Source organism: Gopherus flavomarginatus, chromosome 2 (genome assembly GCF_025201925.1).
Source record: "Gopherus flavomarginatus isolate rGopFla2 chromosome 2, rGopFla2.mat.asm, whole genome shotgun sequence".
NCBI lineage: Eukaryota > Metazoa > Chordata > Testudines > Testudinidae > Gopherus > Gopherus flavomarginatus.
The window spans coordinates 289077679-289102987 of record NC_066618.1 but is presented as its reverse complement, the minus strand read 5'-3'; positions in this window follow the sequence as shown (position 1 = coordinate 289102987).

Below are 25309 nucleotides of genomic sequence, written 5' to 3'. Positions count from 1 at the left end.
AAGTGCAGGACCCACCAAGGCAGAGGAGGAACTTTGTCACAGCTGGTAAATGAATAATTCCAATTCCTCTTTGCTTGTTACCAATGCTCCTAGCATTGGTGTACAGCAATTAAATAATTTCTTCTCTTCATGTTCTTTGGTTCCTTGATTAATTTTGTACACAGCATCTTGATTTTTGCCCTGAGTGCTCATATCTTTCCTCTTTTATCCTGTTTTTTTTCTTATTTCAACACTCTATTCCCTTTCTACTGAGGTCGAGGCTGTCCAAACAATACACACTCATCCCCACAAAAAATGGACCACTGTTCCACAAAACCCAAACCTTACACCCTCCACCGCTTACCTAGCCAGCGGTTTCCTTCTAGAATCTTCTGCCTATTGTCTTCTTTCATTTGTGGGACTGGAAGGATCTCAGAAGATTGTGTGGACATTCTTCAGCATGCTTCCAAGTTCTCTGGAGTAATATATTATCTGCAAGTTATCCCACAACACAATGTAATTAGTGCCAGTCTGAACTGTCAACAACGGATCCTTGCCTGTCGACTTCAGAAGCCCGTCCACATTCAGTGACATCTCATGTCTTGGCTCTGGGAAGACAACACACTTTCCTTTTATCCCTTGAAGACTGTTATTTTGAGTATTGATTCTCCAGCTAGGATCATCTTATCTTTCTTGCATGGTTGCAGAACTTTTTGGAGGCTAGCTCCATTTTCTTACCGGTTAGGCCAAGGTAACTCTCCATTCCCGTGGAGCTGCTGGCTCTTGAGAGGTATCTTTCAATTTTCACCTTGAGGACCTGGTATGTATTGGAAACTTCCAGCTGTGTGGAATCCCTCATGGTCCTCATCTCTCTGGTGGCCACAGCCTGCCCATCGTCATCTGTCATTAGCCATGTAGAATGCCACTGTGACCTCTTGCCTCTGGTGGTTACAAACTGCCAGGCCTCTTCAACTTCTTCTTTCATGATTCCTTGGTGGCCAGTTCCATTCTTCTTTGACCCTGGGGTAATAATGTTTCCCAAACCTGGATGTCTAGGAACTCAGCAGTGTCTCTATTTGCCCTTCCAATCCAAGAATCTTTTCTTCCACCACAGGCACCCATTTGCATTTTGAGCACAGGAGGTCTCTTCTGGCTTCAGGCAGGAAAGAAAATGTGTGATAACTCATGTCTTTATAACTCATCCTTTGAACCTGAGTCTACTTGAGTGTAATGAGTCATCAGTTGCTCACAGGGTTCAGCCAATCCACAGGTGATGTCCCACACAGGTGATTCCAAGGCAGGTATATAGGCTCTTAAGGGAAGCAGTCTCTCCAGTCTGTTCAACATCACTTCCTAGCCAGGAACACTCCTCTTGCCAGTAATCTCAGCGTACTGCCCTTGTTTCTGCTCCAGCCAGCATCTGCTCCAGCCTCAGCTGGCTACCTAGTGATTCTGAAACTTGTCACATCCATTGCAGGTCATCACCCCGTTTCCATTATTGGCCATTTTGAAATCTCATGTAGAGATTAACATGGTGGGAAAACTTCTCACACTTCCTCCCAGCTCTCCAAAATGCTCCTTGTAGCTTCCTCTGTTTGTGGTTCCGTAGTTCATCTAGCAAGTGATTTTTTTCTTAATACCACATTTCCCTGCTTGGCTCAGCTCTGCTCTGTCTCCCACAATCAGGGACTTCAAACAGCAGGGCTGATCAAAGCTTCAAGGGTCAGAGCCCTGTGACCTTTACCAAGGCAACAATAAACAGACCTGTCTCAGCAGCTTATTCAGGGGCTCACAGCTCAGTTATTCAACCCATGCACCGAGAACAAACAACCACCAGACTGACCAAATACACCAGTCATGAAGACCTGCTTCCTCCAAGCACTGAGTCGGCAACTCTGGTCTCCAGACTTTCCTGTTAGCTGCGTCTGTTTGTGGCATGCAGACTCCCGATCTGAGTGGTTTACAGCTTGGTAAATGCAGGCTGCCCCAGTGCAGACTTTGTCTCACTTTAAGTGATTTCCCATCACCATTGCTGACAAACTTGGTCAGATTTCGACTGAGCTGGCTATCCTCTGGGAGGCAGATCTGTATCAGAAAAAGTGGGGTTAAATTGGGGGAGGGGGAAAGCAGTGGTACTCTTCCAAGTTCCAGCCACACAATTATCTCTGCCTGTGTGAGTTGCTACAGAGTAGATTGTGCAGCTCTCTTGCTCTCCTGGACTTCTTGAACTTGGCTGCCCCATAGGAGGCTTGAATTCACCGGCAGGCTCTGCTAGGCTTCTTGTGCTTGGTTCCTTGCTGATGGGGGCAGGGAGAGGGGAAGTGGTGACATCTCCCAAACGCTCCCTTGGAGGCTACTGATGTCAATCTGTGAGATTTTAGCCTGCTTAAAGTCTAGCGGTGCAGCAGGGACAAGGCAGGTTTCCTGCTTGCTCTGGCTCCACGCCACTCCAGAAGGCAGCCAGCATGTCCCTGTGGCCCCTGGGGGGTTTCCACATGCTGCCCCTGCCTACTAGCACTGCCCCCACAGTTCTCATTGGCCGGGAACGGCAGTGCTTGCAGGCAAGGGAAGCACATGGAGTCCCCTCCCCACCCTGCAGAGATGTGCTGGCTGCTTCTATAGGCAGGGCGGGGTCAGGGCAGGCAGGGAGCCTGCCTTAGCCCTGCCGCTCCATCAACCGGAGTAAGTTCTGCGTAGCCTGAGCTTGGACCCCTCACCCCCTCGTACACCTCAATCCCAGCCCGGAGCCCCCTCCTGCACCCGAACTCTGTCCCAGAGCCTGTGTACTGCTTACAAACACCGGTTGTCGGCAGGGGGGATAGAACCTGGGATCTCTGAAGCTTAGTGCATGAGCCTCTAGCGCATGAGCTAAAAGCCAACTGTCTGTTAGCTAAGGCTGTAGAGCAGACTCATTTAACTCTCTCTCTAAGTGGTTTCCATGCCACTAGATGGGGCAGAACACCACACCCAGGATGCATGTGGCTTACACCAGCACCTCGCACCCCCTGCCCCAGTTCCGAGCCCCATCCCACAGCCAGCACTCCAAACCCCCTCTCCCTGCCCCAGCTCTGAGCCCCCTCCTGCACTCAAATGCCCTCCCAGAGCTTGCACCCTGCACCCCCTGCTACATCTAAACCCCCTGTCCCAGGCTCAGCCCGGAGTCTCCTCCCTCACTCAGAACCCCTGGGCCCCGGCGCAGAGCCTGCACCCCCTCCCGCAACCCAACTCTCTGTCCCAGCCCGCTGAAAGTGAGTGAGGGTGGGGGAGAATGAGCAAGGGAGGGAGGGGGTATGGAATGAGTGGGGCATGGTCTCAGACAAGGGGCGTGGCCTCAGGGCAGGGAGCGGGTTTGAGTTTGTGTGATTAGACAGTTGGCAACCCTAAGGGACTTGGGCCCACCAGGCTGTAGTATCAGTCTCTCTCTAGCCCAAGGGATGTTTATTTATACAAAGCTGAAAAGCTCCAACAGGAAAGTCCAAGAAAGCACCAATTGTAAATAGCCAGATGACTGTTGGCCGGGGTGCTCACCTTAAAAGTGGTCGATGCAGGTTCAAATCTGTGCTTTTGGAAGTGTCCTCTTTGTCCTGATGTGTAAAGGGATTTATTTATTTAGAAATCTTAGTAAATTTTCACAGGATGAGAAAACCATTTCCCACCCAGCTCTGGGCCAGACCTTTGGAGAGAAGGAAACAGGAGAATCATTGTGCTGATCTTGCACTGGAGCAGGTAAGGGAGGAAGGATAGCATTCAGAAGGGAACCGGCAAAATAGCTTGAGAGCTGTCACTGTTAAATATGCCTACTCATGTTTCTCAGCATGTCCAGGCATATTTTCCAGCACTCGTAAGGCAGCCTCTCCATGTGCTCCCAAACAATAATTTTCAAATGCAAGCTTACTCACCAGGCCAGATTCCCCAAGCTCTCTGATCGCTCACAGTGTTTGCTTCATTTAAGCTGACATTTCATTAAACGACCAAGGGCAGAGCTTGTTTCACCATCGCGTACACGTGTGTGTAATAGCTTGGTGACTTGTTTAAAAAAAGAAAAAAAAGGAAGCAATTGGTTTTTACCTTTTCAGATGTGAATCTTTCTTCCAGACACCAGCACTGAAATGGCATGAATAAAAGCCATGTGGTATAACAGCGGCTCTGCTGATTATTGAAATCCATAGCCGCAAAACAAACTCCTGCTCAGTCCTTTTCCAGCTGCATCTGAACCAAATGGATACATTGTTCTGGGGTTACTTAGAGAGGTGATATTATTCAGTTGTCTAAGGTGACTGAAAAGTTAGAGGGTGAGATAATATTTTATCCAAGAAACAAAGGATTAAACAATGTTTGTGCCCCCTCAGTAAGTAAAATAAGCAGTACTGGCCCCATTTACATATAGAGAAATAGAGGCACAGAAATGTTAAGTGACTGTCACAAGACTGCACAGCACTTCACTAGCATGGCTAGAACTCAGAAGTCCATTCTCAACCATTATACCATATTTCCTCACCACTGACTTCATCATCCCTGAATGACCAATTGTTTTATCTGGCCACGTGGAAAGTAGGAAAAGGCACTTCTGGAGCAGTGTTCCCTCCAAACAAAGGGTTTCTCATGGATCTGTTGTTACAATGGGGTATCCTGAACTCAAAACTACGGTAACTCATTTTTGTTTTCCAGGTGGTTTCAGGATATAAATCAATGGGGATGCAGCTCCTCTGTATGATAAATGGTTGGTACACACAAGAGTGCTTTCACCCCAAAATCCTTGTTTTTATTCATCCTAAAGCACACTTCTAAAATAACTATAATCTAGAGCACCCCAAATGTAGTTACCCAAAGTCTGAGATGGTGTTAAGTGGTCAGCAGTAGGTTTCCTGTCTGTTAAACCCTATTCCTGGGCTTCTCTCCGCCAGACAGACCTATCTCCTATGCAGTCTTCTCCCCAACTGAGCTCCCTCAGCCTAATTAAAAGTCCACCTCATCTGGCCAGGAGATAATTAATTAAATATCCCTGTAAGTGAAGAGCATGACTAATTGGGGTTCTTTCCCTTCTGTTGCAGGTGACAGGGGTAAGCCCCATCACAATTACTATGTAGGGGAGTTAAGTGGCTCTGAATTATTTCTCTGCAGAGCATCAGTAAGAGATTCTACTTGCTTTCAGCTTATGCCCTCTTGGAAAACAAGAGAAATCCCCTGTGTGGTTTTGGAGGGCTTTCCTGCATGGAAAAAATAATCACCTATATTTTGACTTATCCTTTATTTACTGGGGCTAAGCCAACAGGAGGGACAGTCATGTGACTATAGAGTTCCCATTTGATTCCCTGTTGGCCAGATTCCAATCTCGTATTCATGTTGAGTAATACTATACAATGCAAGTAGCACTAATGAAATCAATGGAAGCAATTCCGGCTCTACTGAGGTCAGTGGCAGAGCTCCCATTCATTTCAACACAAGACTTCTTGCAGAATAAATGACTACTCAGGCTGAGTAAGGATGACAAAATCCAAGCCTCTGTGAATTACAATAGGTAAAGGAAATATGCAAACTACTTTTAAATAGAACTGCACCAAAACACTAGTGCCCTCTCTCAATCACATACAGAGAGAGAGAGAGCACAAATCACAATGAGCTACATCAATTTGCACCATACTTTGCTTTCAGTCATATCACTGGAAATCAGAACTCACTCCCCAAAGTCAGTGTAATTCAGCTACATTTACACAAGTATAAGTAAGGGCAGAATTTGTTCTGTTGCATTTCTTATCAATATTATTGCTTATTAGTTTTACAGAAGCAGCTAGAGGTCCAACCAGCACTGGCGCCTCGGTCTTCTATACACAGCACACAGAGTGAGAGATGGTCCTTGCCCTGAAAGGGGAAACAGAGAGGTGGATGGCTTGGGCACAGCAGATCAGTGGCAGAGTAGGGAACAGAACCCATGTCTCTGAGCTTCCAGTACACTAACCATTAGACAATGCTACCCCTCTTGTTAGCTCTGTAACTCCTTTATTTCAAAGAATAAGTGCACTCTACAAACACTAAACCTGTACCCTTCCCTTCTGGAATGTAGCCACCATGGGCATAGATGGCAGCTGCCCAACGATCAGTGCACAGCTTACTCCTCAGAGTAGGGCTAAAACACCATGGAATCATTAATGTGCCAAGGGGTTTTTAGGATATGCAATTAAAAACCTTTGCCAGCTAACTGGGGCTCCAAGGCTTGGGCTGCGGGGCTGTTTAATTGCAGTCTAGACTCCCACATGGCAGGATCCTAAAGCATGGGCACCAGTCACGGATTTAAATTAAACAGCCCCACAGCCTGAGCCCTGCTCTCTCAGGCCAGCTGCGGGTGTCTAATTGCAGTGAAAACATACCCTTAATGTACATGCAGAGTACGTAATACTTCGGTTTTAAGGCTTCGTCAAAAAAAAACAAAAAACACTACCACCCTCTTCCCCTGCAAACTGTATATCTCACATACATATATAAATTATCAACAGATTAAAAGTTCAGTCAACCACACTACATTTCAATCTTGGGGTTGCAGGGAGTTGAGTTATTTCACACCTGAATGCTTACACCACTAAGCCATCACCTTCTGGCTAGAAGGTCTAGCTTCCAGGAAGACAGCATGGCAGAGTATGTCTAAGATTGCAGGTTTGATCTTATTATGTTAAAAAAAACTACCTGAAAGAAGCAGCCTAGCCACCTGCCACCCTGATTACATACTGTTCTGTGCTATAATTTTAAAACAAGCTGCACACATCCACATCAAAGCAATTAATTGCATGCTCACAGCCACGCATCCCCCAGTCATTCACGGTTGGCTTTAACAAAGTGACATATACTTATACATTTAAATAAAAATTTTTTTAAAAAATCAAGGACTTTGAGGAAGTTAATTTAAATGGAAAGATCCATGTAAGTGAAACAACAGAGCGAGCCGTATCACCAGAAGCAAATTAGCATATTCCCTTTTGGCTGTGCAAAAGGATACCCCATGCTAAGCTTCATCGTTCAGTGGTACAGAAACAGACAGAAGGCAGCAGGTCTATTGAGCCGCACTGCAGGCGTGCCTTTTTTTCTACAAAGGAAAGCTGAAAAATAATTCGATGCTGCCCCACAGTCAGTTTGGCTTATTACATTAGGGATGTACTTAAACCTGACGCAGATGAAATAGTCAGATCCGGTTGATCTGAATGGGGTTTCACACTCTGCTGTTGTCGATTCTTTGGAGTAACCTGTCTAAACGCTCAGTGATCCATAAAGTCTAAAAAACTGTCCACTTAAATCCTTCAGCTAAGAAGACATATGGGGAAGATAAGTGCTGATTAAGCAGGCATTATTTCAACACCAATAGTTGTTTTTCTACTCTACTGAGACACAACACTATAGGCATAATGCCATTAAACTAATACCTTGTGCTTATTCAACTCCTTTACTCCAAAGATCTGAAATCTTGTACAGATGTAAATGAAACCTCACAAAACCCCTGTGCACTAGACTAGATTCTTTAACTAGAGACCAGGCTGAGACCTAATGGAAGGCAGAGATTATTCCACATCTGTCTGCTGTGGGATCCTTACACCTGCCTGTGAGGCATCTAGTGCTGGTTGCTGTAAAGATACTTAACTAGATGGACCTCAGGGATAATCTATTCTGGCAATTCCTACATTTCTATGAGGGTGACCCGATAGCAACTGTGAAAAAAATGGGACAGGGGGTGTGCTGGGGGGTGATAGGCACCTATATAAGAAAAAGTCCCCAAAAATGGGACTGTCTCTATAAAAATGGTACATCTGGTCACCCTAATTCCTATTCAGTTTGTATCTGAGGTTTTGGTTTTCTGCTTTATAAAGATAAGGACCATTCACAATGTTTGCATCTAGGTCTAGTTTTGGATTCTGAGCACCCCTACATTTCAGATGTGTTTGCATCCGTGGTTTGAAGATGGGTCCATTTGTTGTAAAAAGGAAACCCAAACAAACCCAAGCTAAGATTCCCCAGGCAGTGCATCATCATGCTTTGGTGCTGGCATGGACTTATTTCAAACAATTGTGGTTCACAGAAATTGATCAAACGTGTAACAGAAGTCAGAGCAGAGCTGCACAGGACAGCTGTGTGAAATGTGACCAGAAAAGGTGCTCAGAGGGTGTAGCTAGTTCTCTTGGAGCTAATAGAACTATGCCGGTTTATTCCAGCTGAGAAACTGGTCCAATAGTAACTAAATCTAAAAACTGCTAAAATGTCCCTGTTTTTTTGGACTTCATCACAAACAAAATTCAGCCTGGATCTGAGCCGTTCATTCCTCTTTTGATGAGCTCCCTAGTTATTCTTGAAGAGTCGTATCCAAAGCCCATTGAAGTCCAATTGACTTGGACTGTGGCTTTGGATCAGGCCTTTAGGTGGAAACTACAGGAAGCTTAGGAGTTCCACTCAGTTTTGATTCAAAACATGGGAACCCTCAGCAGTTTTGCTTTGAGTTTTAGGGCTGTCAAACCTTGAAACTCAAAATAAAGTCCACAGGCTTCATTGAGGCCTTCCCGGTAATTGCTGTGTTAGTGACAGGTGAGTGATTAGCATGGGTACCACACCAGTGGCAGTGTGTGAGGGCATACTTCATTTCTAGGACTATGGCAAGCAAATGTCTTCTTAGGATACTAGGGGGGTATATATGGGAATAGCAACTATTGCATCTCAGTAGAGTCAACCATATTTGAAATTTTTGATGAGAAGTTTTTGCAAAATTTTTTTTTGCACTGCTCAGCCAGCTCCCGCTGTCCTGCTATAGGAGTGCTATAAGGCACTAGCCCCTGACTGCCACCTACTGCAAAAGAGGTTGATGTCTATGGTCTTGCCTTATTTAGAACTTTATTCGTTATGTAGTCCCATTGACTTCTATGAGATACTTGCAGAGCAAGGTGCTACTCGTGGTGAGTAGAGGTATCAGAATCTGGAGCTAAACGAGAGAGATGGTAAACAATGTACAGTAAAAGCGAGGAAGATTAAAATATGTACACTGAACTCTTAAAGAGACCACTCAAGGGGACAAGCATATCCTGCATATGTGTCAACTCATTTCTCTCCAGACAAGGCAATAAAGTACTCCCTGCAGCCTAAACCATTCTAGCTACTTGTATGAGAGAAAGGATAGGCCAGGGAATCAGGCACAAGCTTAGGATTGCTAAACACTCAGTTCAATTCGCTGGTTTGCAACAGCCCTCTTATGTGACTGTTAGCAAGCCACTTTGTCTCTCTGCCTCGGTTCCCCAGCTGCAAAATAATAACAATAGGACTTTCCTTACTTGCAGGGTGTTAAGAGAATATATGTATTAAAGATTCTGCAGTGTGTTCAAACACTGCAGTAATGGGGGCCATATAAATGCTAAGGAAAAATAGATAGCCAGAACAAACATTATACTAATCGAATGACACACAGCTGATGAACAATTTCATTTCTTGTTAATCACATAATATATAACAATTGGAAACTTGATTTTAATTCTAGACTCATTTCACTATTTCAGTATTTTTTTAAAGAGTAGATATAAATATCTCTCGACATGTAGATATAAATATGCTCTATATATACAGAATCATTAGAACACAATGACATAATACTCAGTCTTCAACGTTGTGTTAAGGTGAAATTAGCAAACTGTGAGATAAACAGTTTCTGAAGTCTCAATTCCTAGCAACTCTTTGGCGTATTAAAGTGTCAAGAGTATAAATCCTGCTTAATTCAAAAATTTTAATTGGTGTTTGATATATCTCAATATAAGCAGGATCACATAGACCCATGAGAGCTAAAAAAAGAAAACTCTCCTTTTCATAAGAAACATAATGGTGCAAGTGCATTGTAATTTGGGTCTGGGCTTACAGACATCTCCTGGTGGTTGTACAGTTGTTTCAGTTCAGTCGATGTCAACACCCAACAATGTCACGCAGAGAAAAAAAAAATCGCTTCACTATAGAATATAATTAATACTAGAGCTGAAGAATTGAAAAAGATCCCTCATAAAAGGAGAGTAAATGTTGAATTCATAATCTTCCAAAGGATTGCATATGCATGTACCTGCATGCCTTGCATGTATAAATACACGTACACTGTAGAACAGGGGTTCTCAAACAGGGGTCGCCACTTCTGTAGGGAAAGGCCCTGGCGGGCCGGGCCAGTGTGTTTACCTGCCTAGTCCGCAGGTCCAGCCGATCACAGCTCCCATTGGCTGCAAATCGCTGTTCTGGGCCAAAGGGAGCTGATGGAAGCAGCAGCCAGTAAGTCCCTTGGCCCGCGTTGCTTCCAGCAGCTCCCATTGGCCCGGAGCAGTGATCCGCAGCCAGTGGGAGCTGCGATTGGCTGGACCTGTGGACAGGGTAGGTAAACACAGTGGCCTGGCCCGCCAGGGGCTTTCCCTACACAAGAGGCGACCCCTGTTTGAGAAACCCTGCTGTAGAAATATATACACAAACACTGAGCTCTGTGCATGAGACAGTCTTATTTACATTGTTGTTCCTAAACAGGTCCTAAGTGACTTAGTCCTGGGTGCACAAAAGGAGTTTAGCATGGGTGGTGCATGAACTCCCCGTTCAGGGAGGCTTACCCCCAGCTCTTCCCCTTCCTTACAAGGTCCCTCTCCTTCCTGCCCCTGGAGCCCTGAGCCCTCCACTGTGTGGCCTGAGGAACCTCACCCCAGCCTGCCTGAATCCTGACCCACCAGTTGGCCTGAGTCCCGGCTGCCCTGCCCCAGCCCCAGGCCAGCAGGCCCAATCTCCAGGCAGCCCCAGCCCTGCGCAGGCCTAATCTAATGAAGACCTGCTATATCAATGGCAGAGCACCCTCCCATCGACCCCAGTATTCCTGCTCCCTGAAAAGATTAAGGTAAGTCTCCTGTCAACACGGCGCAGAGAAGACAACACGGTAAGTCGACCTAGGCTACGTCGACTCCCACTACGTTATTCACATAACTGGAGTAGTGTAATTTAGGTTGACTTACTCCTGTAGTGAAGACAAGCCTTCAGGGAATATATGCAGCAACAGTTTAGCACTGCAGGATAACACTGCAGTGCTTAGGACAAAGTGAGGAAACCCATACCCTGTTACACTGCAAAGAGAATTTAGGTAGGGAGAACTACCCAGGTTGGGCTTTGGCTAAGATACCAGGGGTAACTGTCCCTAATTTTGTGAAAATTACCAGTAGATCTTTAATGACTCTACATGGTCTTGGAAGACATAGGCACTACATGTCATCTAGAACAGTGGTTTTCAAGCTGTGGTCCACGGACCCTGGGGGTCAGCAGACTATGTCTAAGATTTCCAAAGACCTCCATTCAAAATTTTTAGGGGACAGCAAATGAAAAAAGAAAATTGAGAGTCTCTGATCTAGAACGAAGTAAAATACTCTTCATCACTATGCTGGGAGGATGTTAGCTCAATGCCAATTCATAGAGAAGTGATCTCCCATGTGGCAGAATGTAGCCCATTCTCCAGCATCAAAAAATATGGTCAGGCTTAACTGAAAGTTGCTGATTCTGTAGGTCTGGGAAACTGTTCAGAATTCACTTGGGAAACTGGCCAGAATTACAAGTGACTGTGGTGATCTGGCTCTCAGAAAAAGTGGAGAGCTAAGGCAGCTTTATTTCTGAAGTGATCAGAGATGTACTTATTCTGGGGGTCAGTGTGGTAAGGAAGCACGTGAGTAGACGGAAACAAAGTTGCATTTGTATTTTGCATTCAGTGCTGTGGATGAGTTTGAACACCTCTTTATTTCTCTGCAAAAAGAGGCTGGCCACATATTGGCATTAAATTACTTTAATCCTCCCAGCTGCCAGCTGCCTGTACTCAGGGAGTGCTGTCACTTGCCAGTTGCAAGAAATAATTGCTGTAAATGAATTTTCTCCGTTGTTGTTTTTTTAAATCAGTAAATATAGCGGTAATATGTGTACCATGAATATTTCCAGTTCTTCTCTCTGTTCTAGGAAATAGATTTTATGCTCCCCACTATCTTTGTGCCCTCATTTTAATTTTTATTATAAAGGAATCTCATGACAGGGCGATGCAGACTAACATTTATCTTCTTGAAAGCACGCAGCATTTTACCAGGAAAAGAGAGGTCTGTGATGGCTCTTTCTTCCCTGAACCAATGCAAACTAGATGAATGGGTAATAACAGCACAATTTATTATTTAAAAATTCATAGACCCTTGACTCATGGAAGTATCCTTTACCCAGTGAAACTGATGGAACTACTCACATGAGCAAAGGCTGCAGGTTTGAGGCCACATCCAGTGAAGTCCATGACAAAACAGAAATTAATTCTGGCAAGTCCTATGTCCCATATTATACAGGAAGACCAATTTGATGATCACAATGGCCCCTTCTGGCCTTATCATTTATCATTCAAAACTTCCATTGACTTGAATGAAAACAGGATCAGGCCCCCAGAAACTATATAATGGTCTTGTCCCATTGTTACTTAAGTCCTTGAAAAAACTCCTATTGACTTCAATAGGAGCTGGATCTAACCCTCTTTTGGGGACAACTTCTGCAAGCAAGTTTCCATGAAACACCCACTGAATTCTTCTGCACCGTGTAGTGCATCAGCTGTATGTTCTTTAGAGAACAGTTAGGATCACAGCACAAGATGATCTGGCTATAAGGATTCCATATGAACCTTTACAATGTGATTGTCTTCTCACTTACCTTGCTTTATGCTGGTGTAATTCCAAAGATGTGGTGTTACTTCTGCATCGCACCCATGAACGTGAGAAGAGAATCAGTTCCAAAGGCTGGACAAAAGGACTGAAAAATAATTTTCTTCTTGGTAGTTTAAAACTTTCCCGGTTCCTCTTCCAGTTTGTTAAATTTAGTTGTTCGTTTGCTGGTACAGCTGCAGAATCAAAGAGCCTGCTACAATTGATAAATGGTGCCCTTACTTTCACTGAGCAGAGTCAGTCTGAATAATAATATGCACCATGCATGCAGCAGGAGGGCAGTGGGGAGATTCTGACATTTCCCCATTAAGGACTAGGTCCTTGATTGGTGTAAATAAGCAGAACTCTAATGACTTCCATGGAGCTACACTGATTTACATTACCTGGAGACTGAATCCTTTATTTCCATTTAAAAAAGAAAATGTCCTTGGTTTTGTTTTAAAATTACAATGTTTGTACAGCAAGCAAATTATTTTAACACTGACCTTCACTGAGAGAAGCAGAGATGTTATTAATGCCCACAGCATCATTGAAGCCCACACCTGAATTGTCAAATGTCACGCTTTTCCGATACAAATCTTGGATCTATTTTCAAGACAGTTGACCGGTTTCTCCAAAGATTGTTCATGGGAGCTTCTCTTGGAGCCAGACTTAAGCATCAGGCCCTCTTTGTCAGGTCAATTCAAAATAGACAAGTATCAGAGAGGTAGCCGTGTTAGTCTGGATCTGTAAAGCAGCAAAGAGTCCTGTGGCACCTTATAGACTAACAGACGTTTTGGAGCATGAGCATGAGCATGAGCATGAGCATGAGCTTTCGTGGGTGAATACCCACTTCGTCAGATGCATCTGTATTCACCCACGAAAGCTCATGCTCCAAAACGTCTGTTAGTCTATAAGGTGCCACAGGACTCTTTGCTGCTTTTTCAAAATAGACATTTTTTTTTTTATTTCAGAAGGTGGAGAAAGCTACTAGCCAAGAAGCTATTCTAGATTTGATTTTGACAAATGAGGAGGAACTCATTGAGAACTGGAAAGTGGAAGGTAGCTTGGGTAAAAATGATCATGAAACGATAAGAGTTCATGATTCTAAGGAACGGTAGGAGGGAAAACAGCACAATAAAGAGAATGGATTTCAAGAAGGCAGACTTTAGCAAACTCAGCAATTTGGTAGGTAAGATCCCATGAGAAGCAAGACTAAGGGGAAAAACTGTTCAAGAGAGTTGGCAGTTTTTCAAAGAGATTAGTAAGCAAACTATCACCCTGAGTAGGAAAGATTGAAAGTATGGCAAGAGATCACCCTAGTTTAATCAGGAACTCTTCGACGACATGAAAGTCAAAAAAAGAGTTCTACAAAAAGTTGGAACTATGTCAAATTACAAAGGATGAATATAAACAAATAACACAAGTATGTAGAGACAAAATTAGAAAGGCCAAGGAACAAAACAAGATTAGACTAGCTAGAGACATAAAGGGTAAAAGGAAAACATTCCACAAATACATTAGAAGCAAGAGGAAGGTCAAAGACAGGATAGACCCATTACTCAATGAGGAGGGGAAAAAATACAAGAAAATGTGGAAATGGCAGAAATTCTAAATGACTTTTTTGTTTCAGTTTTCACCAAAAAGTTTAGGAGCAATTGAACATTTAACATAGTAAATGCCAGTGAAAATGAGGTAGGATCAGAGGCTAAAATAGGGAAAGAACAAATTAAAATTTATTTAGACAACTTATCAGGGGGTAGCCGTGATTGAATTGGCCCTGTCAACACTGGTTCTCCACTTGTAAGGTAACTCTCTTCTCTTCATGTGTCAGTATAATAATGCCTGCATCTGTAATTTTCACTCCATGCATCTGAAGAAGTGGGTTTTTTACCCATGAAAGCTTATGCCCCAATAAAACTGTTTAGTCTTTAAGGTGACACCTGACCTGTTGTTGGTTTTTAGACAACTTAAATGTCAAGTCACCAGGGCTGAATAAAGTACATCCTAGAATGCTCAAGGAACTGCCTGAGTAGATATCTGAGCCATTAGTGATTATATTTGAAAAGTCATGGAAGACTGGAGAGATTCCAGAGGACTGGAAAAGGGCAAATATAGTCCAATGTATAAAAAGGAAAATAAGGACAACTCAGGGAATTACAGGCCAATCAGCTTAACTTCAGTACCCAGAAAGATAATGGAGCACATAATTAAGCAATCAATTTGCAAACACCTAGAAGATAACAAGGTGATAAGCAACAGCATTGATTTATCTAGAAAAAATTGTGTCAAATCACCCTAATAGCTTTCTTTGACATGGTAAAAAAACTGGTGGATAGGGGAGAAGTGGTAGATGTGGTATATTTTGGTTTTAGTATGGCGGTTTTTATTGTCTCACATGAGCTTCTTATAAACAAACTAGAGAAATAGAATCTCGACGGAGCTACTATAAGATGGGTGCATAACTAATTATGAGTGGTTCACAGTCAAGCTGGAAGGGCATATCAAGTGGGGTCCCAGAGGTATCAGTTCTGTGTCTAGTTCTGTTTAATATCTTCATCAATGATTTAGATAATGGCATAGAGAGTACACTTATAAAGTTTGCAAATTATATCAAACTGGGAGGGGTTGCAAGTGCCTTGGAGGATAGGATTATCCTGGGAGCTTTGAGCAGGAGGTTGGACTAAATGACCTCTTGAGGTCCCTTCCAACCCTGATATTCTATGATTAAAATTCAAAATGATTTGAACAAACTGGAGAAATAGTCTGAAGTCAATAGGATGACATTAAATAAGTTCAAATGCAAAGTACTCCACTTAGGAAGGAATAATCAGTTGCACACATACAAAATGGAAATGCTTGCCTAGGAAGAAGTACCGTGGAAAGGAATCTGGGAGCCGTAGTGGATCACAAGCTAAATATAAGTGAAGAATGTAACACTGTTGCAAAAAAAGCAAATATCATTGTGGGATGTATTAGCAAGTGTGTTGTAAGCAAGACACAAGAAGTAATTCTTCTGCTCTACTCCATGCTGATTTAGCCTCAACTGGAGTAGTGTGTCCAGTTTTGGGTGCCACATTTCAGGAAGGATGTGGACAAATTGGAGAGCGTTCAGAGAAGAACAACAAAAATTATTAAAGGTCTATAAAACATGACCTATGAGGAAAGACTGAAAAAAATAGGTTTGCTTAGTTTGCAGAATAGAAGACTTAAGGGGGACATGATAACAGTTTTCAAGTACAGAAAAGGTTGTTACAATGAGGAGGGAGAAAAATTGTTCTCATTAACTTGTGAGGATAGGACAAGAAGCAATAGACTTAAATTGCAGCAAGGGCGGTTTAGGTAGGACATTAGGAAAAGTTTCGTGTTAAGGTGGTTAGGCACTGGAATAAATTGCTCAAGAATGTTGTAGAATCTCCATCATTGGAGATTTTTGAGAACAGGTTAGACAAACACCTCTCAGGGATGGTCTAGATAATACTTAGTCCTGCCATAAGTGCAGGGGACTAGACTAGATAAGCTCTCGAGGTCCCTTCCAGTCCTACAATTCTATGGTTTTATGATCCATATTTTAAAAAGGGAAGAAAAGGAACCTGGGGAACTACAGACCAGTCAGCCTCACTTCAGTCGCTGGCAAAATCATGGAGCAGATCCTCAGGGAATCCATTTGGAAGCACTTGGAGAAGAGAAAGGTAATCAGGAACAGTCAACATGGATTCATCAAGGGCAAGTCATGCCTCACCAACCCAATTGCCTTCTCTGATGAGATAACTGGCTCTGTGGATATGGGGAAATCGGTGGATGGGATATATCTTGACTTTAGCAAAGCTTTTGATAGGGTCTCCCACAGTATTCTTGCCAGCAAGTAAAAAAAGTATGGATTGGATGAACAGACTATAAGGTGTATAGAAATTTAGCTAGATTGTCGGGCTCAATGGGTAGTGATCAATGGCTCAATATCTAGTTGGCAGCCGGTATCAAGCGGAGTGCCCTAAGGGCCGGTACTGGGGCTGGTTTTGTTCAACATCTTTATTAATGATCTGGATGTTTGGATTAATTGCACCCTCAGCAGGTTCCCAGATGACACTAATCTGGAGGGAGAGGTAGATACGCTGGAGGGTAGGGATAGGGCCCATAGTGACCTAAACAAATTGGAGGATTGGGCCAAAGAAATCTGATGAGGTTCAACAAAGACAAATGCAGAGTCCTGCACTTAGGAAGGAAGAATCCCATGCACTGATGCAGGCTGGGGACTGACTGGCTAAGCAGCAGTTCTGCAGAAAAGGACCTGGGGATTACAGTGGATGAGAAGCTGGATATGAATCAGCAGTGTGCCCTTGTTGCCAAGAAGGCCAATGGCATATTGGGCTGTATTAGTAGGAGCATTGCCAGCAGATCGAGGGAAGTGATTATTCCCCTCTAATCAGCTCCGGTGAGGCCACACCTGGAGTACTGTGTCCAGTTTTGGTCCCCCCACTACAGAACGGATGTGGACAAATAGGAGAGAGTCCAGCAGAAGGCAGTGAAAATGAGTAGGGGGCTAGAGCAGATGACTTACGAGGAGAGGCTGAGGGAACTGGGATTATTTAGTCTGCAGAAGAGAAGAGCGAATGGGGATTTGATAGCAGCCTTCAACTACCTGAAGGTGGGTTCCAAAGATCATGGAGCGTAGTTGTTCTCAGTGGTGGAAGATGACAGAACAAGAAGCAATGGTCTCAATCTGCAGTGTTTGTGTGTGTGGTGGGGTCTAGGTTGGATATTAGGAAACACTATTTCACTAGGAAGGTGGTGAAGCACTGGAATGGGTTACCTAGGGAAGTGGTGGAATCTCCATCCTTAGAGGTTTTTAAGGCCCAGCTTGACAAAGCCCTGGCTGGGATGATTTATTTGGTCTTGGTCCTGCTTTGAGCAGGGGATTGGACTAGATGACCTCCTGAGGTCTCTTCCAACCATAATATTCCATGATTCTATTATAGTCTCAACACTTCTCGTAAAAATCCTTTCAAGGCCAGTCCATTCAAGCTGGGGCCAGTAACAGAAATTCTCTAGTGGTGATGTGCTTTCTGCAGAAACAAGTACCACAAGGTTAAGGGGGCCTCCAGTTACCTAATGGAATTCAGGAGGGATTTTGGCATCTGTTTTGCAAGACTCTCTACCATACATGTTGTAAGTGCAGCAGATATGGTGATAGGAGGCTAGAAAGCTTAGCATTAAGCAGCAAACCTGTGGTTTCTTTTTTCCCTCCATCCTTTCTGCTTCACATAACTCTGTCAAAATTTCAATTTGAATGAAGTAAGAGCCAATTCAATTGATTCCCTGGTGGATATCTAGACCGTGATTCATGTGGAGTTATTTATAGATTAGTGTCCTTTACAGAACCTCTAAATCCTATATAGGTTGATGCCACTTATTCATGGATAAAATCTCTGGTTTCAGCAGCTAATAATGACACATCTCTCTATAACTTTCATTCATTTAGAGACATTGGTAACCACTAAGGGAATTATCGAGGGCTTGAAAACAAAACAGCCCTTACAAGAGCTCAGATTCTGCCTTCAAAAACCTGCACAGCTCTCCTGCATTTTGTTTTGACAGAACCTAGACTTCATGAAGGTAGCAAAGCTCTGTGGGTCTTCTAGATATTTTTGGCACCATGTGAAACAAGAAAGGTAAAGGGGGACACAGACTCATACACAATGGCTTGTTCAAAGAAAGCTCAGCTGTTAACTTAAAACGCAACATATGTTCAGCCTCTCATCTTCTGTTCCCTGATGAGAGTGACACCAACAAATTGAGTAAGGACAAATAACCGCACGAGAATTCCAAATAAAAGGCTAGGGAAGTGTACATTACCGTACAGACAAAAATAATGTCTGAATGGCCTTTGAATATACTGTGTGAATATATAACTGTTAATATTTTGCTACTTAGTAAATGCACCAATTTCCTTCCAGGAAAGTTGTTGATGACTGCTGGAGTTCCACCTTGATCCAATTCCTTTCTTACCAAGATATTTATATAGTTCGACCAGACATGCTAGCAGTATATAGGATCAGATTGTGGGGACCTTAAATACACAAATTCATTCGGGGGTGGAGTGGAGGTGCAGGGAACAATTTAAGGCTTTGTAATTCTCTGTCTCAGCTATGGAACAGTTTAGAGCAGACTTGGGGTAATTAAGCTATATGATAGTTCATATGCACAAAGGGGCTGAATTAAGCTGCACAGGCAATCTTAATTTTGGCATTTCTTAACTTTTGTGTGCTTGATTTCTCAACCTTGATGTTCTTTTAATGTAATTTAGTTCAGATTTAATTTCCTAATCTAAAGAAAAAAAAAGAAGAAATAGAATCTTTTAAACCCCAACTATGGTCATTAGCAGAGCTCAGACATATAGACACACAACACAGACTTCTGCCGCTTACATTAATTGACTAACTGGTAGCAGTAACAGACTATTATCCTTTATGAGGACTACAGATTTCACAGTTATTTTTTGATACCAGAGTTCCCATGCCTTCAGACTCTTTGCTCCTATGCACCAACCCTATCCTGTCTTCTGCCCTCTTTCCCCTACCTTCCTCACTTCCCTCTGACACAGGGTTTCTCAAACAGGGGTCACCACATGTGTAGAGAAAGACCCTGGCGGGGCGGTGTGTTTACCTGCCCTGTCCGCAGGTCCAGCCGATTGCGGCTGCCACTGGCCGCAGATCACTGCTCCCAGTCAATTGGAGCTGCTGGAAGCGGCGGCCAGTAAGTCCTTCAGCCTGTGCCACTTCCAGCAGCTCCCGTTGGCCCGGAGCAGCGATTCGCGGCAAGTGGGAGCCATGATCAGTCAGATCTGCAGATGAGGCAGGTAAACACACATGCCTGGCCTGCCAGGAGCTTTTCCTACACAAGCGGCGACCCCGGTTTGAGAAACCCTGCTCTGACACATGCCATCCTCATCCTCCTCTGCTCCTATCCAACCCCCACTCTCTGGCTGCTTCAATCCGCTCTGCTCCTATTCTTCCCATGTCTCCTCTCCCACTCCACTCCTTACCCCTTTCTATTCCAGTCAGGCTGTTTATTTCTTCTCCTCCACAGTTTATAGGCATAATCTCCCTGCTTTCAGTTCTGGTGCCCAGTGTCTCTTGGCAGCCAGAAGGAGCCATTTCAGGGAAAGTCCTGCTGAGCTTCTACAGTCCTGTTCTGGGGCATGCCCAGACCAGGCAGTCTTTGGAGAATTTAGCTGATAAACTCTAACAAACCTCTACTGAGCATGTGTGAACTGAGATGTTTTTAGAAGGCTTATAGCTCATCAAAATGTGGGCAAACTGACAGAGGAATGGCAACAGATACATCCCTGACATCAGGGAAACCTTGTTAAATTTTAAGTTCCCACACCAAAACATAGAGGCACAAGACCTTCCTGATGCAATGATTGTAAAAATTGTTTTAAAGTGGACACAACAGTGTATTCCCCCCTCATCTCGTCTCAGAAACAGATGGACTCTTTCAGTTGAAACAACAACAAAAGTCAGCCTGATGCAGACACTCAGCATGGGAAATTACAGCCTGAACGGTTAAAGTTGGCAAAGTTACCATCAACTGAAAACAGGGAGCTGTTGGATACCCTTATGTATACACCGCACTACGTCCATAACAGATACAGTGTACGTATGCTCATGTGTTTGAGGCTTCTAACAAAGTCTATCTGGGGAACCTTACAAGCTGGGTTGGGATCCCTTGCCATGCCCAATTAGCACACAGTCCAGGCCTTAGCCCCTTAGTCCTTGCAGCAGGCCCCACCCTGGCAGGCCTGCTTAATTTGTTACGGGAGGGAAAAGCAGAAGTCCAAACTCAACAGAGAATAAATTTCTCCCAGGGTCAGTGACACCACATTACTTCTGGGGTGCCTGGGAAGCATAGGTGCTGGAACTAGGGGTACTGGGGGTGCTGCCAGAGCTCCTAGCTTGAAGTGGTTTCCATCATATACAGGAAATTGTCCCAGCACTCCTGCTGCGAAGTAGCTTTACTGGAGTCCAAGTAAGTCTCTCTCAACCAGGATTGCCCCTGCAGCTCGCTGGACTCTGAGCAGCGAAGGTGCATGTGTCTCTTACATGGGGGTTCCTCTCACAGCTTCAGGAGTCATTCTCTTCTCAGTTCCTTCTCAAGTCACTCCCTTCTCAAGGGTTCCCACTTGCATCAGCAGCTTCCTTCTTTTAAAGCCCTCCTCCTTACCATGCATGCTTGGCAGGGCCAGAAGGGCAGGGCTATTTTCACGCAAAGAACCTTCCTAGCCCTTATCAGTGTGGGCTTTATACACCCCATCATATCCCTAACGTGAAAAATTTGGCCAAAGAGATGCATGTATCTTCAGTGGCATTACTTTTGAAAATAACTGTTTACCATTGGGACTAAGGGGTTCACAATCTTGCCCTCATTAAATTAGCTGCAACATAGGGAAGGTGTTAGTATATAAAGCAAGCTGACCCTCTTCTAGTAATTTCATTTCTATAATCTGTAGAGCTGGTCAAGTTCTCAATATTTTGGCAATTTTTTGTCAGAATTTTGAATGAAAAATGAGGGAGGGAAATTGGGACTCTTTTTCTTCCTGTCTTTCCCACAGCCCTAGTTATTTGTTCAAAAAATTTTGACACAGAGTAAATATTGTAAAGTTGGTGATAAAACACATTCGCTGAATCTTGAATTAAACATATTAACTGAACCTGTTTATATAAAACATTCGCATTTGGGGCTTAATTTTTCCATACTTCACCTCAGCACAGAGATTTTTTTTATTGTGTTAAGTTTTAGGAAAATCCCCAATTCATCTGTTTTTTTAAGTAGCCCAGCTTATGAAACCAAATAAACCTTTTCACCATTGTGATACTTCTACTGTGTCACTAGAAATTCAAAAACAGTTAGAAAAACCAATGTAAATCTTATTAGTAATTACTGAAGTTTGGTATTTGCTAAGTTGGCGGTGTTGGGGAGGGGGAGAAAGCAATAAAAATAAACAATTAAAAAAAAACAAAACAGTGTGACCATTTGAAAGTCAATGAAACTTGGGCTTCTATGTCACTTTAGGTGCATTTAAACAATGTACCCTAGGTTTGTTAGCTCCTAGTTAGTTGCTGACTCATAAACCTCCTTACGTGGTTGGGCACTAGCGGGAGACAGACAGCCTAGGTCAAGCACATGTCCAATGTTTATATTAATATTTCCAATAGTCATATCTTTGTTAAACCATAATTATTTTTTTTCAAACTTAGCAGAGGCACTCGTCCTCAGTGAGGACTCTGTCTATGCCCCCATCATTATTCCATTTATACAGAAGCATAGGCATGCATGGCCCTTTAACTGAAAAGATACGACTCTGCCCTGAGGAATTTACAATCGACATTCAACGTGACACAGCAAAGGGTGACTCGATATAAAGAGTGGGTGCACAAGTGTGGGAAATAAAGCCTTAAAACAGTGAAATATCATGGGATATGCTCATTACTACATATAGAAACTGGCAGCAAGCCAAGTTTCAAGTTTACTTTGGGCCAGGTTCTCAGTAAATTAGCATAGCTGATGCTCTCAACACAAGCTGAGGACTTGGCCCTCAAAACCCTGTGAGCTTAACCCATCACAGCTTAAAACACAGTGAGTCATGTTCAACACTCAGGTGCCTCCATTAAAACCTAGAGATGAATTTGCCCTGATAGACTCAATTGTATGCTGACTGATGCCATTAGGTTTGAACAGCAGAGAATTTGAACACTTTTGACCAATATTTTGAGATCTGTTTCTTCTCAAAATGTCTGCATGCAGCTCTGATAGACAAATATGAGTGATGCACCTGGCAGTAACTTCTCATCAATAACAGCCATAAAGTTCTTCTGGTTTTAAGTTGGCATTAAAGTAGACTGGCAGTCAAGGGTGGTCCATATCTTCTTCTACTGCTCATTTTTCAGATGGCTCTGCAGATCAAAACTGCGTCTATTGCAATAAAAGTACAAAGTCAAAGATGGAAGAAAACAAAATTCCTAGCTATGCTGGCAATCACTTTTCCCATTGCCTGAAGAAGTCTAAGCCACCTACAAGACAGAACTGAATGGAAACGTTGTATGCAGTGTTGTTGTAGCCATGTTAAGGTGGCTGAAAACATTGCCTGCCTGTCGAAGGGCAGAGATGACCAGCTGGTGAAAGGAAGAACAACACAATGAGACTAATTCATCAAAAAGACCTTTAAAAAATAATTCCAGGGGCTGTCGGGAGAAAATAATAAAAGAAAGAGAAGGAAGGGTGAACTACCAGAAGTCTGGGAACAAAGTTTAATATGCTGAAGTCTGCAAAACTAGTCACATGAAACTGACAAAGAAATTCATGCAGTGTAACATGAAAATATTTCAAGAAGACAAAGAGAAAAACAGAGGCAACAAAAGGATAAAAGATTATCTGAGCAAGAGAAAATCCCAGGTTACAGCACTCAAGGATAAAGATAACATATATATCACTGACAGAGCAAAATCAAGAAAGGAGTGGAAGAATTCAATCAAAGTCTAGTTAACAAGAAAATATATTTGCCACTGGAATCTGCTGGAGGAGTTTAAAATGGAAGTGGGGAAAAAATTCCCATAAGGTACTATGGAAAGGCTGCAAAATATATACTTAATGGACACAGAAATTATGGTATGATAACGAGAGGAGAGTGCAGTGTTCAAAGTGAATCATTTTCAAAGGGAAACCAGGAGATTTCGAAGGGGCTGAGGAGTGGATATTGTGCCTCTGGGATTTTTAAATACAGGCTGTTTGGGGCATCTCTAGAAAGTTCAAAGGAGAAAAGTAAACAAGCAGTTCTTTGGAGATCTCTTCTTCTCTGGCCTCCATCAGTCTAATATCCCCCTATCACTTCACAATCTTTTAATGCATTTAATCTCACAGTCCCCTGCTGGGTAGGGAAGTGGTGTTACCCTCATTTTGTCCGTGAAATACAGAGATAACCAACTTGCCCCAAGTAATATAGAAAGTCTGTGCTAGAGCAAGGACCTAAACTCATTTCTCCCAAATCAGTGCTCTAACCACTGGACCATCCTTTCTCTCTAGCCCTCATTAACCTCCTTTGTCCTGTGAGGTGTTAACTGTCCACTTCATCTTGAATGATCTCTTGCAACATGTGTTGTCTCTTTATGCTTAACAATCTGTTCCACCTTGTATTTAGCTTTGATACTCTTTCCCAGACCTGAAGAAGAGCTCTGTGTTAGTTGAAAGCTTGTCTCTTTCATTGACAGAAGTTGGACTAGTAAAATATATTACCTCACCTACCTTGTCTTTCTCTCTAGATCAGCCTGATCCCTAGAACGGTGCATGACAAAATTTATGGGGCTCAGAAATCTAAACCCAGATCTGAATCCCAATATTGCAAAGAAACTCCCTACCTTTAAAATGTGACAAATCAAAAATCCTGTTCCAAATACACCCCAACTCTTGCAGTTTGGGATTCTCCCACTTGTTTAGAGGTAAATACCTATTCAAAATATGTCCCATACACCAGGCCATATAATGAATTTGTTCCATGTGCACCATTACATTCATGTCAATGAAACTTCAGTGTGTGGATCAAGGGCAATTTATGATCCAGTATTTGCACTGTGCATGTGAATGACCATACTGAAAGTTATAAAATAATAGGCCAAATCATGCAGCTTTTAATTAGGCAAAACATTCTTTACTCAGTGAGAGTTTTGCTAAGGAAACTACACAATCTGGCTCAGTTGCCAAACCTCAATGTATGAATTTTGTTTAGCTTTGGACCTGTTAGAGTTCAGAGGTATAAAGGGACATCAGGGACATCCCTAGGAATACCCTGAGACCAGAGCTTGAAGTTTTTGCTCAGTGCTTTCTCAGGGCTCATGCAGGCACTCCCATTGACATCAACAGGTGTTTGCCTGGTCAAATAATGAATAAGGGAGTTCACAGTGGGAGTTTTTCCAGAGTAAAAAGAGAGTAGGAATTTGGCCTTTGGCTTAGCTACAGTAAGAACCAACCAACACATTTAGCTCAAAACTCTTATTTTTATCAAAATGTGTTACTAATGCTGATTAACAATGTAGGGCAATATTTCTTGAATGGGAATAAAACTATATTCTCTTCCACCTCTCACCTGTGCATGAAGTACAGTAGGTAAGACAGCTTATATGGAGATATTTGACAGTGTCATGTTATAGGAAGCAAAGTTCATCTTAGGCCTTATCTACCTCTTGCCCCTCCTCTGCTTGGTAAAGATGTGGTTATACAGTACAAAACTGTAAATGCTGGCATAGCTTACTAAGTTTCAGTGAAGCAAAATAAAATATGCTGGTATAGGCACTTTTATACTCTAATTGACATACCTGTGCTGATAAAACTTTTAAGGATAGTCCAGCTTTTATCATAAGGTGTTTATTAAAGAAAACAGATACAATTTCAAACACAAGAACGGTTCCACACACCTTGAATTCCAGCTTTGTCTGTTTTGTTTACCAGTGACCATATCTTACACAGAGGTATCTAGTGACTAAATAATATACTTCAGGCAAGCTTATTATTACAGAGGGCAGCCAGACCAAGTTAGGTACCACTGCACTAACCTATGAGGTTGCTTACTTGTAAATACAGAGTTGGAATTTTAAAATTCC